Consider the following 9,308-nt stretch of genomic DNA (forward strand, 5'->3'; position numbering starts at 1 on the left):
ACAAGAAAACGAGATAGGGACATTAGTCCATGATGGCATATGCACATTGTTTGGAAAGAACATGATGGATTTTGGACCTGCCACAACTCTAGGAGACCCCCCACTCTAAAAAATAAGGGACTTCCATGCATTTTTCAGCAAATGTTTCGGACAATTGGTAGCATGGCAAGATCAGTGCTTGTTATTGGTCAATGGATCGACTCTCACCTTAAAGCACACCTTATTGTGTGGATGAGAGGGGCTTGATGGAGTTGAGGGTCATGCGTGCTCCATGGGAGTCTAAATGCAATCTACGATTACTCCCACACAAAGTGATGTTGCTAAGCAGGACAGATGGTTCACCTCCACATTCACACATGTGACAATTCTTAGCTAGTTATAGTTACGACCATCGGATATGGTAAACATTTAGCGGCTATTCTTGTGCATTGTTTTTGGCTAGCCCTATACCTGCAGTTGTCCACGTTCAACGTTGATGATGCTCTCATCGAGAGTTGACGTTGCCATGGGCTTGTAAGCATTTCTTTTAAGGGCCTTAAAAAATACGAAGGCCTTTCTCAAGCAGGTGCTTTTAAGCTAAAATACGAGAAGGTGTTGTTAGGGGACTCTATAATTGTCACGAGCTATTGAGGACCATTTCATTAAGCTTGTTGATAAGTTAGCAAAGCTAACAATGACAAACAAGTTTTTTTTAATAACAAAAACCCAAGTATATTTTAAAAAATCACAAGTGAAACTCACATAGTACATGTGCCCACCAAGTTTGAGAGCGTATGGGCTACTGACTCACACACTCGAGGGGTCCACCTCAAAAATGTGTGTGTAGCACGTGAGTTAATAAAGAGGATTTTTACCATCGTTTTCTAGGAGCCTTTCATTGAATGTTAGAGCATGAGTTGTCCACATCACGTGGAGAGAGTTCAGAGAAAAGAAAGTTTACGTGAGCACTCTAATATTAGCTGCTAAAAGGAAGCAAAAATAAAGCCATCACGTAATAGGTACTCCACATCAATCAGAGTGACTTTAGAGAGGAGAGTTTACATAAGCGCTCTAATGTTAGTTGTTGAAAAGCAATGCAAATAAAGTCATTGTGTAACAAGTGTTTGTGTAAGAATATAAACTCATGCGGTTCTATAGCTTATCATTAGATGTGACAGGAGAAACTGGTTTAGGGAAAACAACAGGCTACACAATATCTAGTAGAAGCAAGATATACAACAAATGGATTGGTTGCACACAACCTCTAAGAGTGGCCGCAATGTTTATAGCCAAGGAGGTTGTTGAAGAATTTGGTTGCAGGCTTGATGAAAGAGATTTACACAATCAATTTTGAGGCTTGCATGGGGCATGAGACAGTAATCAAGTTTATGACAAATGGAATGCTTCTGAGAGAAGTGCTTGTTGTTACCATACACATGTGGTAGAGATGTGTGTGAACACACTAGGACCGCTAAGGCATTTTTTCCCTCTTTAGGAGGTTTTTTCCCCCATGCATTGTATATACGCCCATCACTCTAGGACTATCTATCTTTCCATTGCACATTAAGTAACACACTCTCAGTTGTGTTCCTTGAGCTTCCTTCGTCTTCTCCAAGCTGTGTGCGTTTCTCTGCAACCCTAATTCCAACAATTGGTATCAGAGCAGGTTGCGTTCTCCAGGGCTTATTCGCCAGAAGTAGCTCCAGTCCGATTTCAGTGAGCTTTGGCGAGCGTTCGCAGGTTGACAAAATTTTCTAATTCGGACTCATTTCAGCCTCGGTTTCCACTACAGGCAGTATTGTAAAGGCTATTTTGTCATTTTGTGCAAAATTTTTGTCAATGTCGTTTTCTGCTTAATAGGTGCCTTACAGTCTTCTACGGTTTGTGCTATGTAGCACGTGTTGTTTCCACTTCGTTTCTTCTCTTTTCGGGCAGTTTTCACATCAGGTGCAGCATTTACCATGGCTGACAACAACACAGATGTGTTCAAGATGTTTGCTACTGAGGACAGATTGGATGGGGACAATTACCCTATGTGGGCTTACATGATGCAACATGTTCTTGTGTCAAAGGGTATCTGGAATATTGTGCAGGGCATTGATGTACGTCCTAGTTCTGAGGATGCAGGCGATATTGAGGATGTTGCAGGTCTTGCTGCAAGGATTGCTGCTATTAGAGTTGTTTTGCCTACGGCATAACAATCTTGTTGGGATGTAAAGGATGCGCAGGCTCATGCATTGATTGCGTTGTTTGTGAAGCGCACCATTGTTCCTTACATTCGTTCAGCAAAATCTGCAAAACAGGCTTGGGATATTTTGGCTGGTCTTTATGCAAGTCGCACAATGAGGCTAAAATTGCTTTGCTGCGTAAAGAGTTGGAATCAAAGATTATGCATGAGGAAGATGATATGGACACTTTCCTTGCTGGTGTCAAGGATATAAATAAGCAACTTATTTCTGCAGGTGAAGTCATTTCAGACAGTTCCCTTGTGCAGACTGTTTTTGATGCCTTACCAGACTTGTGCTAGTACTTGGAGACTTATGACCCAAGGAAATCCTGAAGTTGTCAAGTTTGATGCATTATGCACATTGTTGTTGCAAGAGTCACTTTCCAATAAAACGGGACTAGACAGCGTGCAGTTGAACGGGCTTTTATTGCTTCTCAAAGAAAGGGTAGTAACAGCAATGCATCCACTTCTTATGGTTCTGCTGCGAGTGACAAAACTTCTGTTCCCAATGCTTTTGGTGGTAGCACTTCGTCTGGCAATTCTGGTGATAAGGGCAAAAATAAGATGCGTTTCCATTATTGTAAAGCTAATGATCACTTGATCAACGAGTGTCCTAAGTTGAACGCCAAAGAGGCTAAGAAGAAAGAGGGTGGTTCCACTACAAATGCAGCCATTGTTTGAAAGGAGACCGTGATGTTGATGTTGATGCAGAATGGGCTTTTAGTGCAGAGTGCACTTACGATCCTGCTGTCCATGATGCATGCACGTTAGTTGCTGCAGATTCACATGTGTGGTATTTTGACAGTGGAGCTACAAAGCACATTACCTCACATCATGAATTGTTCACCTCTCTCAAGTCTTGTCCCTCATGGGAATTCAGTCACTTGTGCCAACAATGCCTCTTATCCGGTTCAGGGAGTTGGAAAGATTGTGCTTACCGCTGCAAATGGCAGTTCTTTCACACTTGTTGATGCACTTTATGTACCTGGGATCAAGAAGAATCTTTTGTCTATATCTACACTTGCTAGACTTGGACTTGTAGTCGAATTTGTGGATGACAGATGTACAATTCATGATCTCAGTGTTGGTGATGAAATTGTTGCATCTGGGCTTTTGTGTTGTGGGCTGTATAGGCTCACTTTGTATGACAAGTGTGGACAAAATTTTGCAAATGCAGTTACAGATTCAAGGGCTATTTCAGATGCAAAACTTTGGCATGCACGTTTTGGTCATCTGAATTTTGCGAGTTTGCTACGTTTGTAGAATTCTGATATGGTTGCTTCTTTGCCGCCTCTTGAAGCACATGTCAAACATGTTTGTGAAGGCTGTATTTTGGGTAAGATGCAGCATTCGAAGTTTCCAAAGGATGGTTCAATTAGGGCCACATGCAGGTTGCAGCTTGTGCATAGTGATGTTTGTGGGCCCATGCAAACTCCATCCTTCGGCAATTACCTTTAATTCGTGACTTTCATTGATGATTACTCCAGGCATGCATGGGTATTTCCGCTTAAAGCGAAGTCCGAAGTTTTTATGTGCTTCAAACAATTTCTAGCTATGGTTGAAAATGTCTCGAAATGTACTGTGGGCACCCTCCGTTCCGATCGAGGGGGGGAGTATATGTCTCATGAATTTAATGCATTTCTGGCTAGTCATGGGATAAAACACCGTGTACAGTGCCTTATACACCTCAACAAAATGGTGTTGCTGAGAGGAAAAACAAGTCACTTACGGAAATGGCACGATGTATGGTCAAAAGTCAAGCTTTGCAGTATTCTTTTTGGCTTGAGGCATCATGTGTGCCACTTATGTACTAGACAGGTGTCCTACGAAAGCTTTGCAGTCTATTACTCCATATGAAGCATGGCATGATAGAAAGCCTTCTATTGAGCACGTGTGTGTTTTTGGCTGTTTGGCATATGCTTTGGTGCCACAAACATAGCGCGGAAAATTGGATGATAAGGCTGTCAAATGTATTTTTGTAGGTTATAGTGCTGAAATCAAAGGTTACAGGTTGTATCATCCGCAAAAAAAAGCGTATTCTGGTTTCACGGTATGTAGTGTTTGTGGAAGATTCTGTTCAGCCCTTGCTGTCATGTACTAGAGACAGTAATGTAAGCTCACAGGACATTTATGACACTTTGTTGCCTCTTTTCAGTGGTGGAATTTCGAATGTAAATTCCAATGAGGCAAATGTACAGCGTATGGGGGTTTCTGAAAATGTTACAGATCAGCCTATTACTGATGCAGATGTACATGATGTACTTGATGAGGAAAGGGCTGAAAATGATCAGGCTAGAGGTATGCCAAAATGGCTGGTGCATACATTGCATGACATTAAATTGGATGCACCTTTGTCTAGTCATACTCGTTCAGGCTCTCGCCATGCATCTTATGCATCAGACTATTATGCTTTGGCTGTGTCTAGCTTACGTTTTGAGGAACCTCTGTCTTTTGATGAAGCACAGAATTCAGAAAATTGGATGGCTGCCATGCAATCAAAATATGATGCACTTATAGAAAATGACACATGGACTTTATGTGATTTACCTCCTAGCAAAAAGGCCATTGGTACAAAGTGGGTTTACAAGTTGAAACGCAAGCCGGATGGTGAGATCGATTGCCATAAGGCTCGACTTGTTGCAAAGGGTTATGCACAACAAAAAGGCATAGATTATAAAGAGACTTTTTCTCCCACTTGTCGTATGACTACTGTGTGTTTTCTATGTGCATTGGCAGCTCATTTTGGTTGGGATGTACATCAATCAGACATTGTTACTACTTTCTTGAATGGTGACATATTTGAGGAAGTTTATGTAACATAGCCTTGCGGTTTTGACAAGAAAGGACAAGAGGACAAAGTGTGCAGATGTAAGAAGGCTTTGTATGGGTTGAAGCAATCTCCTCGTGCTTGGTATGAGAAAGCTGACACTCATTTGGTCAAACAAGGCTTTTGTAACAGTCCAACAAAAAGCACATTGTAAGAACAATACACACTAATGTCCTCTTTGGGCTGTTGAATAACCTACTAAGGCCGCGAAAAAATTTGTCTCATAGTCACCTCAGTTACACCATGCCGAGAGAAGTTTTATGGGTAACATTTTTCCTATTCCCGGAAAAACATTTCTTGTTGAGCTTCTCATTGCAAAGCAACCCGAGAGTGACTATATAGATATTGTACTTATTATTCTTATGCATTTAATTGAGCCAAAAGGTTATATCCTTCTCTTTTTAACACGACATGAAGAAATTGAAGCAACATGCCAAATCAAGTGTGACAGAGAAGGGGTTGGGTAGAAATGTTCCAGATTTGATTATACTGCCAATATGAGAGAGAGGGGGTTGGGTCCAAATGTTTGAGATTTGATTATAATCCCAATTTATGCCCTTCCTACTGGAATGTGGTCAAGACTATCTGACCCAACACTACCGGGAACAAGAAAAGTGGTACTTGCAACCAACATTGCAAGGGCATCTTTAACCACTGATGGAATCTATTATGGAGTAGATCCAGGTTTGGCTAAGTAGAGTGTCTATAATCCCAAGCTTGGGTTAGATTCCTTATAATCACATTCATTTCTCAAGCGTTTGCAAATCAAAGAGTAGGGAACAAAATGGGACTATGAAAGTGCTATCACTTGTACATAGAGAGCACGTACATGAATGAAATGTTACCAACAATTGTGTCCAAAATTCTTTGAAAAGATAGAATCTTATGAAAAGAGAAGAGGCTTAAAAAGCAAAGGACTTGAAAGATCAAAACAGAGATAACAATCTTTTATACACATAATTACTAGTACATGAGAAGTGGAGTTCCTCTCCTAAAGCATCGGCTAGACAGTGAAGCAAGTGGGTATCTTGTAAGAGATGATGTGGGACTTGATGAAGAGGATGGAGAGTGTCGGTAAAAGGGACCTAGACTATGTACAAGAAAGTATATGTAATCTACAAAGAAGCAAGTGTGTGAATGGGCAAGGCAAGCCAAGCCCTCGAGTATGCTTTTGGCAGGAAATTGTGTCCAATCTCTCATTGATTTTATATATCTAAACATCACATGCATTGAAAACTTTGAGCTCTTTTTTAAAGAGCATGTTATACTTGCAACAAAAAACTGTTAGGGTGTGGGTCTTTTAGCACATAATGTGTGTGTACACCCTTTTACACGTGGATGCTTAGTCAACTTATGACATGTGATAGATCATGTGCTAACCATGTGCTCCTCAACCCTTTGTGCCGTAGGGGAAGATTTTGTGTATCTCACCTTATGCTTAGGGGATTTTGTACATCCTTCCTTCTATTGCGTTCAAAGGGAGGATTGCGTCTTGTGTACCTACCCTTAATGTGTTTCGAGGGGAGATAGTGTGAGTGCTTTAGTGTAGATAAAACCCACACGAGGAGGGTTGTTATGGTGCATATTTTGTAGAACCTAATGAATGTAAACACCCTCTTACATGTGGATGCCTAGTCAACTCATGACATGTGATAGACCATGTAAGATATCCTAATGTGCATTTTGATTGGAAATCTCCTATGAAATCATCACCTTTGCGTACGAATATGCCTAGCTCAAGGCTATAATTTGAGCTTGTGTATATAGTCAATAATCAACTAATAATCATTGATATGATCTTGTGTGCATTGAACATCTAAGTGTGATTATAGCATTCATAGCCTCTTATTTATGCTACTAGCATGAACGCTACATTGGCTAATCCACCTTAGCCCCTTCCAAAAACAAGGATGCTAATGCTATAAATAGTATGGCCTTGTGTAAACTACAAGGTCCTTAAAAAGTGTATTTAAGTCAATTCACTCAATTTGAATACACCGTTAAGTTCTTTAATAGATTAGATATTGGAGGTGGTTTTCTTCTTCATGAACTATGCTTAAAAGCAAATGCTCCAATCATGCTACTTTGCAATCTAGATCTGAAGCGTGGCCTATGAAATGGCACAAGGCTTACAAGACTTATATGAAAAAAAGTGCGAGAAAAATTGAGAGATGCAAAAATACTCAAAGGTAAGAATACATGAGACGACGTGCTCATACCAAGAATTGATTTTATTTCTTCAAGGTCCCTAGGACTACCATTTGAGATGCGACTCGGGTAGTTTCCTATAAAGCTTGCACTTGTAATGACAATCAATAAGGCACAAGGCTAAACACTTGGAATCTTAGGATTATATTTGGCATCTTTTGTGTTTAACCATGGACAATTGTATCTTGCAATGTTGCATGTTAAATCTTCTACTATGATCAAATTTGTAGTTGATGACAATAAAATAGATCAATAGGAGAGTAGTACAATAGTCGTGGAAGAACTTCCAATATTGTCTATAGAGAAGTGTTGCAAATAGCAAATGGAAGAACTTGAAGCATATGATGTCTTCTACTACTTGCTTACATATACTTTTGCACTTGATTTGATTTTTCTAAGTAAAGTGGTAAACTTATTTCTTATGGCAATAGATGGATCATTGGAGGGATATTTGCTATATTAATGGCAAGCTGCCAGAGTTTGTGCAAAATAATATTTATCATATATATTCTTTTCTTTGGGCTTTGAAAACTTTACCTCTTTTTGTGTTTTCCAAAAGTAAGCTTTGGTATGTTGTTCAACAGACTACAATGGAGAGGGCAAATATCAACAACAAGATTAATTTAAGAACTAGAAGGTTTTGGTGTGTTAAGGTAACAAATCTATCAATGAGTTCTTGAAGGTTTATTTTGTAAATTTTTTGAAGCTAATAATCTTTTTTTATTTTGTAGCCAAGATTGCAGGCATTGGAAGGGGGGAAAACAGGAACACACCCTACATAAAACACACACTCCCCTCTCTATATCCCAAGTGGAATCATGACATCTCGATGTTCTAAAAAAAACACTAAATAAAAAAAATTGACAACACTTTGACTGCACACTCTAGAGCACAAAATCATAGCTTATTTCATTCCAACTAAAATAATGGCTTCCCTATTCTCAACTACACACACAACACCTCTCTCTATCTATCTATCTCTCTCTCTCTCTCTCTCTCTCTCTCTCTCTCTCTCTCTCTCTCTCTCTCTCTCTCTCTCTCTCTCTCTCTCTCTCTCTCTCTCTCTCTCTCTACCTACCACGGTTGGCCTGAGGGCTCACACACTCACACAACTCGATGCCATCGAAGAAGACAAGAGAAGACAAAAGGGGGTGGGGATATGGTGCCAAAGAAAATGCAATGAAAGCTTGCTTCTTGCTAATGATGGGGGCTATGGTAGAGCATACAAAAGAAATGGCTCTCTTAGAGCTCTCTCACCTTCTCTGTTATGAAAAAAAGCCCATCTCTTCTTCCCAAAATGTGCAAAAGAGAGTTTTTAAAAAGTATTTTTAGGATTTCTACTCCCTCCACACATTACTTGAGTGCTTTTAGCAACTTTGCATGGGCTTTCACGAGAACAATCTCACTTGTGAGACTTTCAACTGAAGTCAAATCGCCCTTCTCAACATATGAAACCTCCCTCCCCTTACCACTAGCAACAACACTAGTGGGGGGACTTTTCTCCTCAAGAAAAGGTTTGGGGTGTGGAACCTAGCAAGAACAAGCACCTTGCGAGAACAAGCCCCTCCATGCATCACACTTTGCATGGGCTTGCACGAGAACAAGCTCTTCTCTACCACTTCTAAGACATTCAATTGAAGTTGGATCGCCCTTCTCAACATATGAAACCCCCCTCCCCTTAGCACTAGCAGCAACACTAGTGGGGGAGTTTTCTCCTTAAGAAAAGGTTTGGGGTATGGGCCTCAACAGGAACAAGCCCCTGCACAGCGAAAACAACATTCACCATTGACTGCCCCTAGTGTTAGCGGCCTTGCAAGGGTGCCCTCCATCATCATCCCTATTGCACATGCAGGTAGGACCATTGATGCCATAGCCATCAGGCTCGTGGAACTGGTGAGGGGAGGGGCACCTTCTCTTTCTCTTTGCAACTTCAAGTCTCTCGTTCCATCTTCGTCTCCCTTTCTCCACGAGCCCTTTTATTGGCCAACACGTTGTCAACTCCAATGATGTTAAGATAGGGGATTTCTTCATTATCTGGAGGGGGAGGAGGTGATGGATTGTCAAACT

This window comes from Adiantum capillus-veneris, chromosome 10 (assembly GCF_014529385.1).
Source record: "Adiantum capillus-veneris isolate H3 chromosome 10, ASM1452938v2, whole genome shotgun sequence".
NCBI classification, from domain to species: Eukaryota; Viridiplantae; Streptophyta; class Polypodiopsida; order Polypodiales; family Pteridaceae; genus Adiantum; species Adiantum capillus-veneris.